This window comes from Triticum urartu, chromosome 3A, assembly GCF_056163025.1.
Source record: "Triticum urartu cultivar PI428250 chromosome 3A, HENAU_Tu73, whole genome shotgun sequence".
In the NCBI taxonomy this organism is placed as follows: Eukaryota; Viridiplantae; Streptophyta; class Magnoliopsida; order Poales; family Poaceae; genus Triticum; species Triticum urartu.
In genome coordinates, this window is record NC_141875.1 from 696,929,220 (window position 1) to 696,953,465 (window position 24,246).

A 24,246-nucleotide genomic window follows, 5' to 3' on the forward strand; every position below is an offset into this window, starting at 1 on the left:
GCTCGGCAGTCCCAGAGTAATTACGGTGAACTCTTTCCAAACCCTGCCAACCAAAGAAAATAATTAATTGATATCAGGAAATGAACAAAATTGCCGATATGGTACGATAATGATCGATTGACCTTACTTCTGGAGCATTTGAGTCATATCCGCATAGTCCTCGGGATCTTTTCGTCTCGAGTCTAAGATGGTTACTACTCCCCGCTCAAGCTTAATCTCTAGGAGAATAAAGTGGAAGCTGCGCACACATGCATAACTCATCAATTGCATTACTATAACCTCGAGTAATAAGGGAAACCAAATATGCACAAGACAATAACACTCACTTGAAGTTGTAAGGAAAGATTATTTTATCTTTGTTTTAATTTTTGAGCAACAATTGTAGCAAGTTGTCCTCGGTTTGAACTGTCCATTCATGTATGATATTTGGGTTAATGAACCCAATGTCATAGATTTGTGCTTTTCTACATTCGACGATCTTCAATCTGCATAATATAGTGAGGATAATTATATATACACATGCAATAAAAGAGTTGAGATATATATAGAGACTTAATTACAGAAGTAGTACTTACAAACAGTAGCAAGTCACGAGTGTTTTGTCGAGGGCCTTTTGATTGTATAACTGGAATAACTCGTCAAATTCAACAGAGAACAGACCAGTTCCAACGAGGTCGTGCTCCTCTTTAATTCTCATCGTCAAAGTATTCTTTCCAAACTCGCTGCAGGTTTTCATGTACCATTGATGGAATCTTCGCATCATCGTTGTTAGAGGAGGACTTCCATCTTTGACGAGAGGCTTCTCGTACTGGTATCCGAATTCGTCCACCTCCATTGTTTGAAACTCTACATCATCGCCCAGGTAATCACCAGGATTGGTACCGGGCACCATCACTGGCAGATTAGCGCGATGTCGCTAGACACCTTGAGCGGGGGGCACGATTGGTTCGCCTGTTCGCCGAGCAGGGGAATTTCTCTCCCACTTCTTCGTTTTGCTAACCTTTTATCACTGGAAGTAGTTCCCGACCGCCGCACATCTGCATATGTCTTTTAAAGAGCGCAAACATAGTTGGAATCCGGCGGAGGCGCTGGTGCCCGCTTCAGGGCATCGATAGTGCACTTCGCTTTCACCTGGTCTATCGTTTCTTCAGAGGTGGAGGTTTCTTTGCAAAAAATTCCCTCACTTCGTCTTCACAGATCTTCGCGTTTTCCTTCTCGGTCCTCTCGTATGGTAACTTTTCCAGAGTCTTGAGAGATGGACCGTATCTAAATTGCTGCCTCCCGCCTCTGTTTGTACTGCTAGCCGCCGGAGCGGTGGGGTCTCTCTTCCATTGTTGCTTACGAGGCGGAAAAGGAGGCGGAGTGCTCTGACGCGCCGGAGGAGCCGAAGTTGCGGCGTCTGTGTTCAGCCGTTGCTGACGAGGCGGAGTGCTCTGACGCGCTGGAGCAGGCGAAGCAGGAGACGGAGTGGCCTCACACGCCGGACGAGGCAGAGTGCCCTGATCACTCGCCGTCGGAGGAGGAGGCGGCGGAGTGCCTTGACTTGCCAGAGAAGGAGGAGGAGGCGGAGGCGTCTAGTTTGGAAGCTTGATGTACTCCTTCCGCCATAGACATGTAGTCCTCAGACCATGAACCAGCTGATTCTCCCCTTCTCCTGTAGGGTGGTCAAGCTCGAGCTCCTCAAATCCCTCCATTACTTCATCCACCATCACAACAACATAGCCATGTGGAATCGGACGGCAGTGAAAAGTCCCGTCAGTTTGAGGAGGTGCAACAGAGCCGGCAACCGCCTTCAAAGTGAGGTTCTGCCATTTCGTCATAAGCTGGCAATGTTGAGCCTCCGTGATAGTATCCACAGGGTAGCTAGGAGCCGTGAAGTCAGGCTGAACGAGCTCCATGGTAGCCACGCTGCTTCTCCGTTGAGATGGCGGGGTGATGGCAGCTGGAACTATGTCGGTTTTCCGTGGAGAGGGAGGGATGATGTAGCACAACGATGGTAGGTATTTCTCTCAGTTATGAAACCAAGGTATCGAACCAGTAGGAGAACCAAGCAACACAACGTAAGAAGCACCTGCACACAAACAACAACACCTCACAACCCGACGTGTTAAAGGGGTTGTCAATCCCTTCCAGGGTACAGCGCCAGAAATTGCGTGTTGATGGTAGAAAGTTGTAATAGATTGAAATAATAGATAGCAAATAAAATAAAGTGCAACAAAGTATTTTTGGATTTTTGGTTTAATATATCTGAATAAAAATGCAAAGGAAAAGTAGACCGCAAGGCAAATATATGAGAACGAAGACCCGGGGGCCGTAGGTTTCACTAGTGGCTTCTCTTGAGAAAAATTGCAAACGGCGGGTAAACAAATTACTGTTGGGCAATTGATAGAACTTCAAATAATTATGACGATATCCCGGCAATGATCATTACATAGGCATCACGTCCAAGATTAGTAGACCGACTCCTGCCTGCATCTACTACTATTACTCCAAACATCGACCGCTATCCAGCATGCATCTAGTGTATTAAGTTCATGGAAAAACAGAGTAATGCAATAAGAACGATGACATGATGTAGAGAAGATCTGTTTATCTATATGGCAGTAGATATAGATCTCGTCTCTTTATCCTTAGTGGCAACGATACATACGTGCCAGTTCCCTTTCTGTCACTGGGATCAAGCACCGTAAGATCGAACCCACTACTAGGCACCTCTTCCCATTGCAAGATCAATAGATCAAGTTGGCCAGACAAAACCCAAATATCGGAGAATAAATACGAGGCTATAAGAGATCATGCATAAAAGGGATCAAAGAAACTCAAATACTTTCATGGATATAAAAACATAGATCTGATCATAAACTCGAAGTTCATCGAGCCCAACAAACACACCGCAAAAAGAGTTACATCATATGGATCTCCAAGAGACCATTGTATTGAGGATCAAGAGAGAGAGATGAAGTCATCTAGCTACTAACTACGGACCCGAAGGTCTACAAAGAACTACTCACGCATCATTGGAGAGGCACCAATGGAAGTGGTGAACCCCTCCGTGATGGTGTCTAGATTGGATCTGGTGATTCTGGACTCTACGGCGGCTGGATGAATATTTTGTCGACTCCCCTAGGGTTCTGGTATTTTTGGGGTATTTATAGAGCAAAGAGAAGGTCTGGGGGGCACCCGAGGTGGGCACAACCCACCAGGGCGCGCCAGGGCCTCCTGGCGTGCCCTGGTGGGTTGTGCCCGCCTCGAGGCACCCCCAGGTGCAACCAGGACCCATTGCCTTCATTCTGGCCCATAAAAATCCCCGTAAAGTTTTGTGGCATTTGGAATCCGTTTGATATTGATTTTCTGCGATGTAAAAAACATGGAAAAAACAGCAACTGGCACTTGGCACTATGTCAATAGGGTAGTACCAAAAAATGATATGAAATGACTATAAAATGATTATAAGACATCCATGATTGATTATAAAACAGCATGGAACAATCAAAAATTATAGATACGTTGGAGACGTATCAGCATCCCCAAGCTTAACTCATACTCGTCCTCGAGTAGGTAAGTGATAAAAACAGAATTTTTATGTGGAGTGATGTGCATCAAGTCATATCATATTCTTTTCTTTATAGCATGGACATTTGGACTTTTATGTGATTCAAAGCAATAGTCTAGTTTTGACATAATAATTTAGATACTCAAGCTTATCAACAAGCAACCATGTCTTTCAAAATATCAATGCTAAAATAAGTTATCCCTAGCCCATCATGCTCAAACATTGATCCATTCATCAAACACACTCGAATATTAAATACACCCAATACTTGAGCACGATCATATTGCCTCCTAGTTGGTGCTTTTATGAGAGAAGATGGAGACTCAAATTTGAAAATAAAAACTGCATAAAGTAAAAGAATGGCCCTTCGGAGAGGGAAGTAGGGATTTGTAGAGGTGACAGATCTCAAAGCGAAAATTTTGAGATAAAAACATTTTAGGAGGTGTATCTGATGACCCACAAGTATAGGGGATCTATCGTAGTGTTGGAAATATGCCCTAGAGGCAATAATAAATTGGTTATTATTATATTTCCTTGTTCATGATAATCGTTTATTATCAATGCTAGAATTTTATTGATAGGAAACTCAGATACATGTGTGGATACATAGACAACACAATGTCCCTAGTAAACCTCTAGTTGACTAGCTCGTTGATCAATAGATGGTTACGGTTTCCTGACCATGGACATTGGATGTCGTTGATAACGGGATCACATCATTAGGAGAATGATGTGATGGACAAGACCCAATCCTAAGCCTAGCACAAGATCGTATAGTTCGTATGCTGAAGCTTTTCTAATGTCAAGTATCATTTCCTTAGACCATGAGATTGTGAAACTCCCGAATACCGTAGGATTTCTTTGGGTGTGCCAAACGTCACAACGTAACTGGGTAGCTATAAAGGTACACTACAGGTATCTCTGAAAGTGTCTGTTGGGTTGGCACGAATCGAGACTGGGATTTGTCACTCCGTGTAAACGGAGAGGTATCTCTGGGCCCACTCGGTAGGACATCATCATAATGTGCACAATGTGATCAAGGAGTTGATCACGGGATGATGTGTTACGGAACGAGTAAAGAGACTTGCCGGTAACGATATTAAACAAGGTATCGGGATACCGACGATCGAATCTCGGGCAAGTATCGTACCGCTAGACAAAGGGAATTGTATACGGGATTGATTAAGTCCTTGACATCGTGGTTCATCCGATGAGATCATCGTGGAACATGTGGGAGCCAACATGGGTATCCAGATCCCGCTGTTGGTTATTGACCAGAGAGTTATCTCGGTCATGTCTGCATGGTTCCCGAACCGGTAGGGTCTACACACTTAAGGTTCGATGACGCTAGGGTTATAGGGAATAGATATACGTGGTTACCGAATGTTGTTCGGAGTCCCGGATGAGATCCCAGACGTCACGAGGAGTTCCGGAATGGTTCGGAGGTAAAGATTTATATATGGGAAGTCCTGTTTTGGTCACCGGAAAAGTTTCGGGTTTTATCGGTAACATACCGGGACCACCAGGAGGGTCCCGGGGGTCCACCAAGTGGGGCCACTGGCCCCGGAGGGATGCATGGTCCAAGTGTGGGAGGGGACCAGCCCCAGGTGGGCTGGTGCGCCCCCCCACAAGGGCCCAAGGCGCCTAGGGTTTGGGGAGGGGGCGCCCCACCTAGCTTGGGGCGCAAGTTTCCCCTCTCCCTCCCTTGGCCGCCCCACCAGATGGGATCTGGGCTGGCCACCGCCCCTAGGGTGGAACCCTAGGTGGGGGTGCAGCCCCCTCCCTCTCCCCTATATATAGTTGAGGTCTTTGGGGCTGCCAACACATGAGTTTTGACCTCTCCCTGGCGCAGCCCTACCTCTCTCCCTCCTCGTCTCTTGCGGTGCTTGGCGAAGCCCTGCTGGAGTACCACGCTCCTCCACCACCACCACGCCGCCGTGCTGCTGCTGGATGGAGTCTTCCTCAACCTCTCCTTCTCTCCTTGCTGGATCAAGGCATGGGAGACGTCACCGGGCTGTACGTGTGTTGAACGCGGAGGTGCCGTCCGTTCGGCACTAGGATCTCCGGTGATTTGGATCACGACGAGTACGACTCCTTCAACCCCGTTCTCTTGAACGCTTCCGCTTAGCGATCTACAAGGGTATGTAGATGCACTCTCCTTCCCCTCGTTGCTGGTCTCTCCATAGATAGATCTTGGTGACACGTAGGAAAATTTTGAATTTCTGCTACGTTCCCCAACAGTGGCATCATGAGCTAGGTCTATGCATAGTTTCTATGCACGAGTAGAACACAAAGTAGTTGTGGGCGTTGATTTTGTTCAATATTCTTACCGTTACTAGTCCAATCTTGATTCGGCGGCATCGTGGGATGAAGCGGCCCAGACCGACCTTACACGTACTCTTACGTGAGACTGGTTCCACCGACTGGCATGCACTAGTTGCATAAGGTGGCTAGCGGGTGTCTGTCTCTCCCACTTTAGTCGGATCGGATTCGATGAAAAGGGTCCTTATGAAGGGTAAATAGCAATTGGCATATCACTTTGTGGTTTTTGCGTAGGTAAGAAGCGTTCTTGCTAGAAACCCATAGCAGCCACGTAAAACATGCAAACAACAATTAGAGGACGTCTAACTTGTTTTTGCAGGGTATGCTATGTGATGTGATATGGCCAAGAAGAATATGATGAATGATATGTGATGTATGAGATTGATCATGTTCTTGTAATAGGAATCACGACTTGCATGTCGATGAGTATGACAACCGGCAGGAGCCATAGGAGTTGTCTTTATTTATTGTATGACCTACGTGTCATTGAACAACGCCATGTAATTACTTTACTTTATTGCTAACCGGTAGCCATAGTAGTAGAAGTAATAAGTTGGCGAGACAACTTCATGGAGACACGATGATGGAGATCATGGTGTCATGCCGGTGACAAGATGATCATGGAGCCCCAAGATGGAGATCAAAGGAGCTATATGATATTGGCCATATCATGTCACTGTTTTTTGATTGCATGTGATGTTTATCATGTTTTTGCATCTTATTTTCTTAGAACGACGGTAGTAAATAAGATGATCCCTCATTAAAATTTCAAGAAAGTGTTCCCCCTAACTGTGCACCGTTGCGAAAGTTCGTTGTTTCGAAGCACCACATGATGATCGGGTGTGATAGATTCTTACGTTCGAATACAACGGGTGTTGACGAGCCTAGCATGTACAGACATGGCCTCGGAACACATGCGAAACACTTAGGTTAACTTGACGAGCCTAGCATGTACAGACATGGCCTCGGAACACAAGAGACCGAAAGGTCGAGCATGAGTCTATAGTAGATATGATCAACATGAAGATGTTCACCGATCATGACTAGTCCGTCTCACGTGATGATCGGACACGGCCTAGTTGACTCGGATCATGTAATCACTTAGATGACTAGAGGGATGTCTATCTGAGTGGGAGTTCATAAGATGAACTTAATTATCCTAAACATAGTCAAAAGGTCTTCGCAAATTATGTCGTAGCTCGCGCTTCAGTTCTACTGTTTAGATATGTTCCTAGAGAAAATTTAGTTGAAAGTTGATAGTAGAAATTATGCGGACTAGGTCCGTAAACTAAGGATTGTCCTCATTGCTTCATAGAAGGCTTATGTCCTTAATGCACCGCTTAGTGTGCTGAACCTCGAACGTCGTCTGTGGATGTTGCGAACATCTGACATACACATTTTGATAACCACGTGATAGTTCAGTTGAACGGTTTAGAGTTGAGGCACCGAAGACGTTTTAAAACGTCGCGAAACATATGAGATGTTTCGAGGGCTGAAATTGGGATTTCAGGCTCGTGCCCACGTCAAGAGGTATAAGACCTCCGACGATTTTTCTTAGCCTGCAAACTAAGGGAGAAAAGCTCAATTGTCGAGCTTGTGCTCAGATTGTCTGAGTACAACAATCATTTGAATCAAGTGGGAGTTGATCTTCCAGATGAGATAGTGATGTTTCTCCGAAGTCATTACCACCAAGCTGCTAGAGCTTCGTGATGAACTATAATATATCAAGGACATATATGATGATCCTTGAGATATTCGCAATGTTTGACACCACAAAAGTAGAAATCAAGAAGGAGCATCAATTGTTGATGGTTGGTGAAACCACTAGTTTCAAGAAGGGCAAGGGCAAGAAGGGATACTTCATGAAACGGCAAATCAGCTGCTGCTCTAGTGAAGAAACCCAAGGTTGAACCCAAACCCGAGACTAAGTGCTTCTGTAATAAGGGGAACAGCCACTGGAGCAGAATTACCCTAGATACTTGGTAGATGAGAAGGCTGGCAAGGCCGATAGAAGTATATTGGATATACATTGTGTTAATGTGTACTTTACTAGTACTCCTAGTAGCACCATGGTATTAGATACCAATTCGGTTGCTAAGTGTTAGTAAACTCGAAATAAAAGGCTGCGGAGTAAACGGAGACTAGCTAAAGGTGAGCTGGCGATATGTGTTGGAAGTTTTTCCCAAGCTTGATGTGATCAAGCATCGCACGCTCCCTCTACCATCGAGATTGGTGTTTGCGTTGAGCATAGACGTGATTGGATTATGTCTATCGCAATACGGTTATTCATTTAAGGAGAATAATGGTTACTCTGTTTATTTGAATAATACCTTCAATGGTCTTGCACCTAAAATGAATGGTTTATTGAATCTCGATCGTAGTGATACACATTTTCATGCCAAAGGTATAAGATAGTAATGATAGTACCACACAAATGTGGCACTGCAATTTGAGTCATATCGGTATAAAACGCATGAAGAAGCTCCATGTTGATGGATCTTTGGGCTCACTCGTTTTGAAAAGTTTGAGACATGCGAACCATGTCTATTGGTGTATATGCATGAAGAAACTCCATGCAAATGGACCGTTTGGACTCACTTGATTTTGAATCACTTGAGACATGCAAATCATACCACATGGGCAAGATGACTGAAAGCCTCGTTTTCAGTAAAATGGAACTAGAAAGCAACTTGTTGGAAGTAATACATTTTGATGTGTGCAGTCCAATGAGTGCTGAGGCGTGTAGTGGATATCGTTATGTTCTTACTTCACAGATGATTTGAGTAGATGTTGAGTATATTTACTTGATGAATCACGGGTCTGAATTATTGAAAGGTTCAAGTAATTTCAGGGTAAAGGTGAGAGATCGTCGTGACAAGATGATAAAATATCTATGATATGATCATAGAGATGAATATCTGAATTACGAGTTTGGCACAGAATTAAGACATTGTGGAAATTGTTTCACAACTAATACAGCCTGGAACACCGTAGTGAGATGGTGTGTCCGAACATCATAACTGCACCCTATTAGATATGATGCATACCATGATGTCTCTTATCGAATTACCACGATAGTTTATGGGTTAGGCATTATAGACAACCACATTCACTTTAAATAGGGCACCACGTAATTCCGATGAGATGACACCGTATGAACTATGGTTTAGAGAAACCTAAGCTGTCATTTCTTAAAAGTTTGGGGCTGCGACGCTTATGTGAAAAAGTTTCAGGCTGATAAGCTCGAACCCAAAGAGGATAAATGCATCTTCATAGGACACCCAAAACAGTTGGGTATACCTCCTGTCTCAGATCCGAAAGCAATAAGGGATTGTTTCTAGAATCGGGTCCTTTCTCGAGGAAAAGTTTCCCTTGAAAGAATTGAGTGGGAGGATGGTGGAGACTTGATGAGGTTATTGAACCGTCTCTTCAACTAGTGTGTGGCAGGGCACAGGGAGTTGTTCCTGTGGCACCTACACCAATTGAAGTAGAAGCTTATGATAGTGATCATGAAACTTCGGATCAAGTCACTACCAAACCTTGTGGGATGACAAGGATGCGCACTACTTCAGAGTGGTACGTAATCCTGTCTTGGAAGTCATGTTGCTAGACAACAATGAACCTACGAGCTATGGAAAAGCGATGGTGGGCCTGGATTCCAAAATGGCTCGAGGCCATATAATCCGAGAGAGGATCCATATATGAAAACAAAGTGTAGACTTTGGAAGAACTACTTGATGGTCGTAAGGCTGTTAGGTACATATGGATTTTAAAAGGAAGACGGACAATGATGGTAAGTATCACCATTAAGAAAGCTCGACTTGTTGTTAAGATGTTTTTTCCGACAAGTTCAAGGAGTTGACTACGATGAGAATTTCTCACCCGTAGCGATGCTTAAGTCCGTCGGAATCATGTTAGCATTAGCTGTATTTTTCGATTATGAAATCTTACAGATGGATGTCAAAACAAGTTTTCTTACCAAGTTTTCGTAAGAAAAGTTGTATGTGATACAATAGAAGGTTTTGTCAATCCTGAAAGATGCTAACAAGTATGCAAAGCTCCAGCAATCCTTCTAAGGACTGGAGTAAGCATCTCGGAGTTGGAATGTATGCTTTGATGAGATGATCAAAGATTTTGGGTGTATGCAAAGTTTATGAGAAACTTGTATTTCCAAAGAAGTGAGTGGGAGCACTATAGAATTTCTGATGAATATATGTTGTTGACATATTGTTGATCAGAAATGACGTAGAATTTCTGGAAAGCTGCAGAGTTATTTGAAAAGTGTTTTTCAATGGAAAACCTGGATTAAGCTACTTGAACGTTGAGCATCAAGATCTATGAGGATAGATCAAAACGCTTAATGGTACTTTCAAATGAGCACATACCTTGACATGATCTTGAAGGTGTTCAAGATGGATCAGTCAAAGAAGGAGTTCTTGCCTGAGTTGTAAGGTATGAAGTTAAGACTTATAGCTCGACCACGGCAGAAGAAAGAGGAAGGACAAAGGTCGTCCCCTATGCTTTTGTCATAGGCTCTATACGGTGTGCCATGCTGAGTACCGCACCTGATGTGTGCCTTGCCACATATCTGGCAAGAGGGTACAAAGGTAATCTAGGAGTAGATCACCAGATAGCGGTCTAAATTATCCTTAGAGGAATAAGGATATGTTTCTCGGTTATGGAGGTGATAAAGAGTTCGACGTAAAGAGTTACGTCGATGCAAGCTTGACACCTATCCGGATAGCTCTGAGTAGAGATACCGGATACGTATAATGGAGCAACAATTTAGAAAAGCTCCAAGTAGAACAGTTATTTGAAATGGCTCCAAATGTAGCATAGTAGTTGCATCTACAAGATGACATAGAAATTTGCGAAGTACATATGGATCTGAATGCTGCAGACCCGTTGACTGAAACCTCTCTCACAAGCATAACATGATCAAACCCAGAACTCTTGGGTGTTAGTCACATGGGAATGTGACCTTGAGTGTTAATCACATATCGATGTGAACTGGATTATTGACTCTAGTGCAAGTGGGAGACTGTTGGAAATATGCCCTAGAGGCAATAATAAATTGGTTATTATTATATTTCCTTGTTCATGATAATTGTTTATTATCCATGCTAGAATTGTATTGATAGGAAACTCAGATACATGTGTGGATACATAGACAACACAATGTCCCTAGTAAACATCTAGTTGACTAGCTCGTTGATCAATAGATGGTTACGGTTTCCTGACCATGGACATTGGATGTCGTTAATAACGGGATCACATCATTAGGAGAATGATGCGATGGACAAGACCCAATCCTAAGCCGAGCACAAGATCGTATAGTTCATATGCTAAAGCTTTTCTAATGTCAAGTATCATTTCCTTAGACCATGAGATTGTGCAACTCCCGGATACCGTAGGAGTGCTTTGGGTGTGCCAAACGTCACAACGTAACTGGGTGGCTATAAAGGTACACTACAGGTATCTCCGAAAGTGTCTGTTGGGTTGGCACGAATCGAGACTGGGATTTGTCACTCCGTGTAAACGGAGAGGTATCTCTGGGCCCACTCGGTAGGACATCATCATAATGTGCACAATGTGATCAAGGAGTTGATCACGGGATGATGTGTTACGGAACGAGTAAAGAGACTTGCCGGTAACGATATTAAACAAGGTATCGGGATACCGACGATCGAATCTCGGGCAAGTATCGTACCGCTAGACAAAGGGAATTGTATACGGGATTGATTAAGTCCTTGACATCGTGGTTCATCCGATGAGATCATCGTGGAACATGTGGGAGCCAACATGGGTATCCAGATCCCGCTGTTGGTTATTGACCAGAGAGTTATCTCGGTCATGTCTGCATGGTTCCCGAACCGGTAGGGTCTACACACTTAAGGTTCGATGACGCTAGGGTTATAGGGAATAGATATACGTGGTTACCGAATGTTGTTCGGAGTCCCGGATGAGATCCCAGACGTCACGAGGAGTTCCGGAATGGTTCGGAGGTAAAGATTTATATATGGGAAGTCCTGTTTTGGTCACCGGAAAAGTTTCGGGTTTTATCGGTAACATACCGGGACCACCAGGAGGGTCCCGGGGGTCCACCAAGTGGGGCCACTGGCCCCGGAGGGATGCATGGTCCAAGTGTGGGAGGGGACCAGCCCCAGGTGGGCTGGTGCGCCCCCCCACAAGGGCCCAAGGCGCCTAGGGTTTGGGGAGGGGGCGCCCCACCTAGCTTGGGGCGCAAGTTTCCCCTCTCCCTCCCTTGGCCGCCCCACCAGATGGGATCTGGGCTGGCCACCGCCCCTAGGGTGGAACCCTAGGTGGGGGTGCAGCCCCCTCCCTCTCCCCTATATATATTTGAGGTCTTTGGGGCTGCCAACACATGAGTTTTGACCTCTCCCTGGCGCAGCCCTACCTCTCTCCCTCCTCGTCTCTTGCGGTGCTTGGCGAAGCCCTGCTGGAGTACCACGCTCCTCCACCACCACCACGCCGCCGTGCTGCTGCTGGATGGAGTCTTCCTCAACCTCTCCTTCTCTCCTTGCTGGATCAAGGCATGGGAGACGTCACCGGGCTGTACGTGTGTTGAACGCGGAGGTGCCGTCCGTTCGGCACTAGGATCTCCGGTGATTTGGATCACGACGAGTACGACTCCTTCAACCCCGTTCTCTTGAACGCTTCCGCTTAGCGATCTACAAGGGTATGTAGATGCACTATCCTTCCCCTCGTTGCTGGTCTCTCCATAGATAGATCTTGGTGACACGTAGGAAAATTTTGAATTTCTGCTACGTTCCCCAACAGTGGCATCATGAGCTAGGTCTATGCATAGTTTCTATGCACGAGTAGAACACAAAGTAGTTGTGGGCGTTGATTTTGTTCAATATTCTTACCGTTACTAGTCCAATCTTGATTCGGCGGCATCGTGGGATGAAGCGGCCCAGACCGACCTTACACGTACTCTTACGTGAGACTGGTTCCACCGACTGGCATGCACTAGTTGCATAAGGTGGCTAGCGGGTGTCTGTCTCTCCCACTTTAGTCGGATCGGATTCGATGAAAAGGGTCCTTATGAAGGGTAAATAGCAATTGGCATATCACTTTGTGGTTTTTGCGTAGGTAAGAAGCGTTCTTGCTAGAAACCCATAGCAGCCACGTAAAACATGCAAACAACAATTAGAGGACGTCTAACTTGTTTTTGCAGGGTATGCTATGTGATGTGATATGGCCAAGAAGAATATGATGAATGATATGTGATGTATGAGATTGATCATGTTCTTGTAATAGGAATCACGACTTGCATGTCGATGAGTATGACAACCGGCAGGAGCCATAGGAGTTGTCTTTATTTATTGTATGACCTACGTGTCATTGAACAACGCCATGTAATTACTTTACTTTATTGCTAACCGGTAGCCATAGTAGTAGAAGTAATAAGTTGGCGAGACAACTTCATGGAGACACGATGATGGAGATCATGGTGTCATGCCGGTGACAAGATGATCATGGAGCCCCAAGATGGAGATCAAAGGAGCTATATGATATTGGCCATATCATGTCACTGTTTTTTGATTGCATGTGATGTTTATCATGTTTTTGCATCTTATTTTCTTAGAACGACGGTAGTAAATAAGATGATCCCTCATTAAAATTTCAAGAAAGTGTTCCCCCTAACTGTGCACCGTTGCGAAAGTTCGTTGTTTCGAAGCACCACATGATGATCGGGTGTGATAGATTCTTACGTTCGAATACAACGGGTGTTGACGAGCCTAGCATGTACAGACATGGCCTCGGAACACATGCGAAACACTTAGGTTAACTTGACGAGCCTAGCATGTACAGACATGGCCTCGGAACACAAGAGACCGAAAGGTCGAGCATGAGTCTATAGTAGATATGATCAACATGAAGATGTTCACCGATCATGACTAGTCCGTCTCACGTGATGATCGGACACGGCCTAGTTGACTCGGATCATGTAATCACTTAGATGACTAGAGGGATGTCTATCTGAGTGGGAGTTCATAAGATGAACTTAATTATCCTAAACATAGTCAAAAGGTCTTCGCAAATTATGTCGTAGCTCGCGCTTCAGTTCTACTGTTTAGATATGTTCCTAGAGAAAATTTAGTTGAAAGTTGATAGTAGAAATTATGCGGACTAGGTCCGTAAACTAAGGATTGTCCTCATTGCTTCATAGAAGGCTTATGTCCTTAATGCACCGCTTAGTGTGCTGAACCTCGAACGTCGTCTGTGGATGTTGCGAACATCTGACATACACATTTTGATAACCACGTGATAGTTCAGTTGAACGGTTTAGAGTTGAGGCACCGAAGACGTTTTAAAACGTCGCGAAACATATGAGATGTTTCGAGGGCTGAAATTGGGATTTCAGGCTCGTGCCCACGTCAAGAGGTATAAGACCTCCGACGATTTTTCTTAGCCTGCAAACTAAGGGAGAAAAGCTCAATTGTCGAGCTTGTGCTCAGATTGTCTGAGTACAACAATCATTTGAATCAAGTGGGAGTTGATCTTCCAGATGAGATAGTGATGTTTCTCCGAAGTCATTACCACCAAGCTGCTAGAGCTTCGTGATGAACTATAATATATCAAGGACATATATGATGATCCTTGAGATATTCGCAATGTTTGACACCACAAAAGTAGAAATCAAGAAGGAGCATCAATTGTTGATGGTTGGTGAAACCACTAGTTTCAAGAAGGGCAAGGGCAAGAAGGGATACTTCATGAAACGGCAAATCAGCTGCTGCTCTAGTGAAGAAACCCAAGGTTGAACCCAAACCCGAGACTAAGTGCTTCTGTAATAAGGGGAACAGCCACTGGAGCAGAATTACCCTAGATACTTGGTAGATGAGAAGGCTGGCAAGGCCGATAGAAGTATATTGGATATACATTGTGTTAATGTGTACTTTACTAGTACTCCTAGTAGCACCATGGTATTAGATACCAATTCGGTTGCTAAGTGTTAGTAAACTCGAAATAAAAGGCTGCGGAGTAAACGGAGACTAGCTAAAGGTGAGCTGGCGATATGTGTTGGAAGTTTTTCCCAAGCTTGATGTGATCAAGCATCGCACGCTCCCTCTACCATCGAGATTGGTGTTTGCGTTGAGCATAGACGTGATTGGATTATGTCTATCGCAATACGGTTATTCATTTAAGGAGAATAATGGTTACTCTGTTTATTTGAATAATACCTTCACTGGTCTTGCACCTAAAATGAATGGTTTATTGAATCTCGATCGTAGTGATACACATTTTCATGCCAAAGGTATAAGATAGTAATGATAGTACCACACAAATGTGGCACTGCAATTTGAGTCATATCGGTATAAAACGCATGAAGAAGCTCCATGTTGATGGATCTTTGGGCTCACTCGTTTTGAAAAGTTTGAGACATGCGAACCATGTCTATTGGTGTATATGCATGAAGAAACTCCATGCAAATGGACCGTTTGGACTCACTTGATTTTGAATCACTTGAGACATGCAAATCATACCACATGGGCAAGATGACTGAAAGCCTCGTTTTCAGTAAAATGGAACTAGAAAGCAACTTGTTGGAAGTAATACATTTTGATGTGTGCAGTCCAATGAGTGCTGAGGCGTGTAGTGGATATCGTTATGTTCTTACTTCACAGATGATTTGAGTAGATGTTGAGTATATTTACTTGATGAATCACGGGTCTGAATTATTGAAAGGTTCAAGTAATTTCAGGGTAAAGGTGAGAGATCGTCGTGACAAGATGATAAAATATCTATGATATGATCATAGAGATGAATATCTGAATTACGAGTTTGGCACAGAATTAAGACATTGTGGAAATTGTTTCACAACTAATACAGCCTGGAACACCGTAGTGAGATGGTGTGTCCGAACATCATAACTGCACCCTATTAGATATGATGCATACCATGATGTCTCTTATCGAATTACCACGATAGTTTATGGGTTAGGCATTATAGACAACCACATTCACTTTAAATAGGGCACCACGTAATTCCGATGAGATGACACCGTATGAACTATGGTTTAGAGAAACCTAAGCTGTCATTTCTTAAAAGTTTGGGGCTGCGACGCTTATGTGAAAAAGTTTCAGGCTGATAAGCTCGAACCCAAAGAGGATAAATGCATCTTCATAGGACACCCAAAACAGTTGGGTATACCTCCTGTCTCAGATCCGAAAGCAATAAGGGATTGTTTCTAGAATCGGGTCCTTTCTCGAGGAAAAGTTTCCCTTGAAAGAATTGAGTGGGAGGATGGTGGAGACTTGATGAGGTTATTGAACCGTCTCTTCAACTAGTGTGTGGCAGGGCACAGGGAGTTGTTCCTGTGGCACCTACACCAATTGAAGTAGAAGCTTATGATAGTGATCATGAAACTTCGGATCAAGTCACTACCAAACCTTGTGGGATGACAAGGATGCGCACTACTTCAGAGTGGTACGTAATCCTGTCTTGGAAGTCATGTTGCTAGACAACAATGAACCTACGAGCTATGGAAAAGCGATGGTGGGCCTGGATTCCAAAATGGCTCGAGGCCATATAATCCGAGAGAGGATCCATATATGAAAACAAAGTGTAGACTTTGGAAGAACTACTTGATGGTCGTAAGGCTGTTAGGTACATATGGATTTTAAAAGGAAGACGGACAATGATGGTAAGTATCACCATTAAGAAAGCTCGACTTGTTGTTAAGATGTTTTTTCCGACAAGTTCAAGGAGTTGACTACGATGAGAATTTCTCACCCGTAGCGATGCTTAAGTCCGTCGGAATCATGTTAGCATTAGCTGTATTTTTCGATTATGAAATCTTACAGATGGATGTCAAAACAAGTTTTCTTACCAAGTTTTCGTAAGAAAAGTTGTATGTGATACAATAGAAGGTTTTGTCAATCCTGAAAGATGCTAACAAGTATGCAAAGCTCCAGCAATCCTTCTAAGGACTGGAGTAAGCATCTCGGAGTTGGAATGTATGCTTTGATGAGATGATCAAAGATTTTGGGTGTATGCAAAGTTTATGAGAAACTTGTATTTCCAAAGAAGTGAGTGGGAGCACTATAGAATTTCTGATGAATATATGTTGTTGACATATTGTTGATCAGAAATGACGTAGAATTTCTGGAAAGCTGCAGAGTTATTTGAAAAGTGTTTTTCAATGGAAAACCTGGATTAAGCTACTTGAACGTTGAGCATCAAGATCTATGAGGATAGATCAAAACGCTTAATGGTACTTTCAAATGAGCACATACCTTGACATGATCTTGAAGGTGTTCAAGATGGATCAGTCAAAGAAGGAGTTCTTGCCTGAGTTGTAAGGTATGAAGTTAAGACTTATAGCTCGACCACGGCAGAAGAAAGAGGAAGGACAAAGGTCGTCCCCTATGCTTTTGTCATAGGCTCTATACGGTGTGCCATGCTGAGTACCGCACCTGATGTGTGCCTTGCCACATATCTGGCAAGAGGGTACAAAGGTAATCTAGGAGTAGATCACCAGATAGCGGTCTAAATTATCCTTAGAGGAATAAGGATATGTTTCTCGGTTATGGAGGTGATAAAGAGTTCGACGTAAAGAGTTACGTCGATGCAAGCTTGACACCTATCCGGATAGCTCTGAGTAGAGATACCGGATACGTATAATGGAGCAACAATTTAGAAAAGCTCCAAGTAGAACAGTTATTTGAAATGGCTCCAAATGTAGCATAGTAGTTGCATCTACAAGATGACATAGAAATTTGCGAAGTACATATGGATCTGAATGCTGCAGACCCGTTGACTGAAACCTCTCTCACAAGCATAACATGATCAAACCCAGAACTCTTGGGTGTTAGTCACATGGGAATGTGACCTTGAGTGTTAATCACATATCGATGTGAACTGGATTATTGACTCTAGTGCAAGTGGGAGACTGTTGGAAATATGCCCTAGAGGCAATAATAAATTGGTTATTATTATATTTCCTTGTTCATGATAATTGTTTATTATCCATGCTAGAATTGTATTGATAGGAAACTCAGATACATGTGTGGATACATAGACAACACAATGTCCCTAGTAAACATCTAGTTGACTAGCTCGTTGATCAATAGATGGTTACGGTTTCCTGACCATGGACATTGGATGTCGTTAATAACGGGATCACATCATTAGGAGAATGATGCGATGGACAAGACCCAATCCTAAGCCGAGCACAAGATCGTATAGTTCATATGCTAAAGCTTTTCTAATGTCAAGTATCATTTCCTTAGACCATGAGATTGTGCAACTCCCGGATACCGTAGGAGTGCTTTGGGTGTGCCAAACGTCACAACGTAACTGGGTGGCTATAAAGGTACACTACAGGTATCTCCGAAAGTGTCTGTTGGGTTGGCACGAATCGAGACTGGGATTTGTCACTCCGTGTAAACGGAGAGGTATCTCTGGGCCCACTCGGTAGGACATCATCATAATGTGCACAATGTGATCAAGGAGTTGATCACGGGATGATGTGTTACGGAACGAGTAAAGAGACTTGCCGGTAACGATATTAAACAAGGTATCGGGATACCGACGATCGAATCTCGGGCAAGTATCGTACCGCTAGACAAAGGGAATTGTATACGGGATTGATTAAGTCCTTGACATCGTGGTTCATCCGATGAGATCATCGTGGAACATGTGGGAGCCAACATGGGTATCCAGATCCCGCTGTTGGTTATTGACCAGAGAGTTATCTCGGTCATGTCTGCATGGTTCCCGAACCGGTAGGGTCTACACACTTAAGGTTCGATGACGCTAGGGTTATAGGGAATAGATATACGTGGTTACCGAATGTTGTTCGGAGTCCCGGATGAGATCCCAGACGTCACGAGGAGTTCCGGAATGGTTCGGAGGTAAAGATTTATATATGGGAAGTCCTGTTTTGGTCACCGGAAAAGTTTCGGGTTTTATCGGTAACATACCGGGACCACCAGGAGGGTCCCGGGGGTCCACCAAGTGGGGCCACTGGCCCCGGAGGGATGCATGGTCCAAGTGTGGGAGGGGACCAGCCCCAGGTGGGCTGGTGCGCCCCCCCACAAGGGCCCAAGGCGCCTAGGGTTTGGGGAGGGGGCGCCCCACCTAGCTTGGGGCGCAAGTTTCCCCTCTCCCTCCCTTGGCCGCCCCACCAGATGGGATCTGGGCTGGCCACCGCCCCTAGGGTGGAACCCTAGGTGGGGGTGCAGCCCCCTCCCTCTCCCCTATATATATTTGAGGTCTTTGGGGCTGCCAACACATGAGTTTTGACCTCTCCCTGGCGCAGCCCTACCTCTCTCCCTCCTCGTCTCTTGCGGTGCTTGGCGAAGCCCTGCTGGAGTACCACGCTCCTCCACCACCACCACGCCGCCGTGCTGCTGCTGGATGGAGTCTTCCTCAACCTCTCCTTCTCTCCTTGCTGGATCAAGGCATGGGAGACGTCACCGGGCTGTACGTGTGTTGAACGCGGAGGTGCCGTCCGTTCGGCACTAGGATCTCCGGTGATTTGGATCACGACGAGTACGACTCCTTCAACCCCGTTCTCTTGAACGCTTCCGCTTAGCGATCTACAAGGGTATGTAGATGCACTATCCTTCCCCTCGTTGCTGGTCTCTCCATAGATAGATCTTGGTGACACGTAGGAAAATTTTGAATTTCTGCTACGTTCCCCAACAGTGGCATCATGAGCTAGGTCTATGCATAGTTTCTATGCACGAGTAGAACACAAAGTAGTTGTGGGCGTTGATTTTGTTCAATATTCTTACCGTTACTAGTCCAATCTTGATTCGGCGGCATCGTGGGATGAAGCGGCCCAGACCGACCTTACACGTACTCTTACGTGAGACTGGTTCCACCGACTGGCATGCACTAGTTGCATAAGGTGGCTAGCGGGTGTCTGTCTCTCCCACTTTAGTCGGATCGGATTCGATGAAAAGGGTCCTTATGAAGGGTAAATAGCAATTGGCATATCACTTTGTGGTTTTTGCGTAGGTAAGAAGCGTTCTTGCTAGAAACCCATAGCAGCCACGTAAAACATGCAAACAACAATTAGAGGACGTCTAACTTGTTTTTGCAGGGTATGCTATGTGATGTGATATGGCCAAGAAGAATATGATGAATGATATGTGATGTATGAGATTGATCATGTTCTTGTAATAGGAATCACGACTTGCATGTCGATGAGTATGACAACCGGCAGGAGCCATAGGAGTTGTCTTTATTTATTGTATGACCTACGTGTCATTGAACAACGCCATGTAATTACTTTACTTTATTGCTAACCGGTAGCCATAGTAGTAGAAGTAATAAGTTGGCGAGACAACTTCATGGAGACACGATGATGGAGATCATGGTGTCATGCCGGTGACAAGATGATCATGGAGCCCCAAGATGGAGATCAAAGGAGCTATATGATATTGGCCATATCATGTCACTGTTTTTTGATTGCATGTGATGTTTATCATGTTTTTGCATCTTATTTTCTTAGAACGACGGTAGTAAATAAGATGATCCCTCATTAAAATTTCAAGAAAGTGTTCCCCCTAACTGTGCACCGTTGCGAAAGTTCGTTGTTTCGAAGCACCACATGATGATCGGGTGTGATAGATTCTTACGTTCGAATACAACGGGTGTTGACGAGCCTAGCATGTACAGACATGGCCTCGGAACACATGCGAAACACTTAGGTTAACTTGACGAGCCTAGCATGTACAGACATGGCCTCGGAACACAAGAGACCGAAAGGTCGAGCATGAGTCTATAGTAGATATGATCAACATGAAGATGTTCACCGATCATGACTAGTCCGTCTCACGTGATGATCGGACACGGCCTAGTTGACTCGGATCATGTAATCACTTAGATGACTAGAGGGATGTCTATCTGAGTGGGAGTTCATAAGATGAACTTAATTATCCTAAACATAGTCAAAAGGTCTTCGCAAATTATGTCGTAGCTCGCGCTTCAGTTCTACTGTTTAGATATGTTCCTAGAGAAAATTTAGTTGAAAGTTGATAGTAGAAATTATGCGGACTAGGTCCGTAAACTAAGGATTGTCCTCATTGCTTCATAGAAGGCTTATGTCCTTAATGCACCGCTTAGTGTGCTGAACCTCGAACGTCGTCTGTGGATGTTGCGAACATCTGACATACACATTTTGATAACCACGTGATAGTTCAGTTGAACGGTTTAGAGTTGAGGCACCGAAGACGTTTTAAAACGTCGCGAAACATATGAGATGTTTCGAGGGCTGAAATTGGGATTTCAGGCTCGTGCCCACGTCAAGAGGTATAAGACCTCCGACGATTTTTCTTAGCCTGCAAACTAAGGGAGAAAAGCTCAATTGTCGAGCTTGTGCTCAGATTGTCTGAGTACAACAATCATTTGAATCAAGTGGGAGTTGATCTTCCAGATGAGATAGTGATGTTTCTCCGAAGTCATTACCACCAAGCTGCTAGAGCTTCGTGATGAACTATAATATATCAAGGACATATATGATGATCCTTGAGATATTCGCAATGTTTGACACCACAAAAGTAGAAATCAAGAAGGAGCATCAATTGTTGATGGTTGGTGAAACCACTAGTTTCAAGAAGGGCAAGGGCAAGAAGGGATACTTCATGAAACGGCAAATCAGCTGCTGCTCTAGTGAAGAAACCCAAGGTTGAACCCAAACCCGAGACTAAGTGCTTCTGTAATAAGGGGAACAGCCACTGGAGCAGAATTACCCTAGATACTTGGTAGATGAGAAGGCTGGCAAGGCCGATAGAAGTATATTGGATATACATTGTGTTAATGTGTACTTTACTAGTACTCCTAGTAGCACCATGGTATTAGATACCAATTCGGTTGCTAAGTGTTAGTAAACTCGAAATAAAAGGCTGCGGAGTAAACGGAGACTAGCTAAAGGTGAGCTGGCGATATGTGTTGGAAGTTTTTCCCAAGCTTGATGTGATCAAGCATCGCACGCTCCCTCTACCATCGAGATTGGTGTTTGCGTTGAGCATAGACGTGATTGGATTATGTCTATCGCAATACGGTTATTCATTTAAGGAGAATAATGGTTACTCTGTTTATTTGAATAATACCTTCACTGGTCTTGCACCTAAAATGAATGGTTTATTGAATCTCGATCGTAGTGATACACATTTTCATGCCAAAGGTATAAGATAGTAATGATAGTACCACACAAATGTGGCACTGCAATTTGAGTCATATCGGTATAAAACGCATGAAGAAGCTCCATGTTGATGGATCTTTGGGCTCACTCGTTTTGAAAAGTTTGAGACATGCGAACCATGTCTATTGGTGTATATGCATGAAGAAACTCCATGCAAATGGACCGTTTGGACTCACTTGATTTTGAATCACTTGAGACATGCAAATCATACCACATGGGCAAGATGACTGAAAGCCTCGTTTTCAGTAAAATGGAACTAGAAAGCAACTTGTTGGAAGTAATACATTTTGATGTGTGCAGTCCAATGAGTGCTGAGGCGTGTAGTGGATATCGTTATGTTCTTACTTCACAGATGATTTGAGTAGATGTTGAGTATATTTACTTGATGAATCACGGGTCTGAATTATTGAAAGGTTCAAGTAATTTCAGGGTAAAGGTGAGAGATCGTCGTGACAAGATGATAAAATATCTATGATATGATCATAGAGATGAATATCTGAATTACGAGTTTGGCACAGAATTAAGACATTGTGGAAATTGTTTCACAACTAATACAGCCTGGAACACCGTAGTGAGATGGTGTGTCCGAACATCATAACTGCACCCTATTAGATATGATGCATACCATGATGTCTCTTATCGAATTACCACGATAGTTTATGGGTTAGGCATTATAGACAACCACATTCACTTTAAATAGGGCACCACGTAATTCCGATGAGATGACACCGTATGAACTATGGTTTAGAGAAACCTAAGCTGTCATTTCTTAAAAGTTTGGGGCTGCGACGCTTATGTGAAAAAGTTTCAGGCTGATAAGCTCGAACCCAAAGAGGATAAATGCATCTTCATAGGACACCCAAAACAGTTGGGTATACCTCCTGTCTCAGATCCGAAAGCAATAAGGGATTGTTTCTAGAATCGGGTCCTTTCTCGAGGAAAAGTTTCCCTTGAAAGAATTGAGTGGGAGGATGGTGGAGACTTGATGAGGTTATTGAACCGTCTCTTCAACTAGTGTGTGGCAGGGCACAGGGAGTTGTTCCTGTGGCACCTACACCAATTGAAGTAGAAGCTTATGATAGTGATCATGAAACTTCGGATCAAGTCACTACCAAACCTTGTGGGATGACAAGGATGCGCACTACTTCAGAGTGGTACGTAATCCTGTCTTGGAAGTCATGTTGCTAGACAACAATGAACCTACGAGCTATGGAAAAGCGATGGTGGGCCTGGATTCCAAAATGGCTCGAGGCCATATAATCCGAGAGAGGATCCATATATGAAAACAAAGTGTAGACTTTGGAAGAACTACTTGATGGTCGTAAGGCTGTTAGGTACATATGGATTTTAAAAGGAAGACGGACAATGATGGTAAGTATCACCATTAAGAAAGCTCGACTTGTTGTTAAGATGTTTTTTCCGACAAGTTCAAGGAGTTGACTACGATGAGAATTTCTCACCCGTAGCGATGCTTAAGTCCGTCGGAATCATGTTAGCATTAGCTGTATTTTTCGATTATGAAATCTTACAGATGGATGTCAAAACAAGTTTTCTTACCAAGTTTTCGTAAGAAAAGTTGTATGTGATACAATAGAAGGTTTTGTCAATCCTGAAAGATGCTAACAAGTATGCAAAGCTCCAGCAATCCTTCTAAGGACTGGAGTAAGCATCTCGGAGTTGGAATGTATGCTTTGATGAGATGATCAAAGATTTTGGGTGTATGCAAAGTTTATGAGAAACTTGTATTTCCAAAGAAGTGAGTGGGAGCACTATAGAATTTCTGATGAATATATGTTGTTGACATATTGTTGATCAGAAATGACGTAGAATTTCTGGAAAGCTGCAGAGTTATTTGAAAAGTGTTTTTCAATGGAAAACCTGGATTAAGCTACTTGAACGTTGAGCATCAAGATCTATGAGGATAGATCAAAACGCTTAATGGTACTTTCAAATGAGCACATACCTTGACATGATCTTGAAGGTGTTCAAGATGGATCAGTCAAAGAAGGAGTTCTTGCCTGAGTTGTAAGGTATGAAGTTAAGACTTATAGCTCGACCACGGCAGAAGAAAGAGGAAGGACAAAGGTCGTCCCCTATGCTTTTGTCATAGGCTCTATACGGTGTGCCATGCTGAGTACCGCACCTGATGTGTGCCTTGCCACATATCTGGCAAGAGGGTACAAAG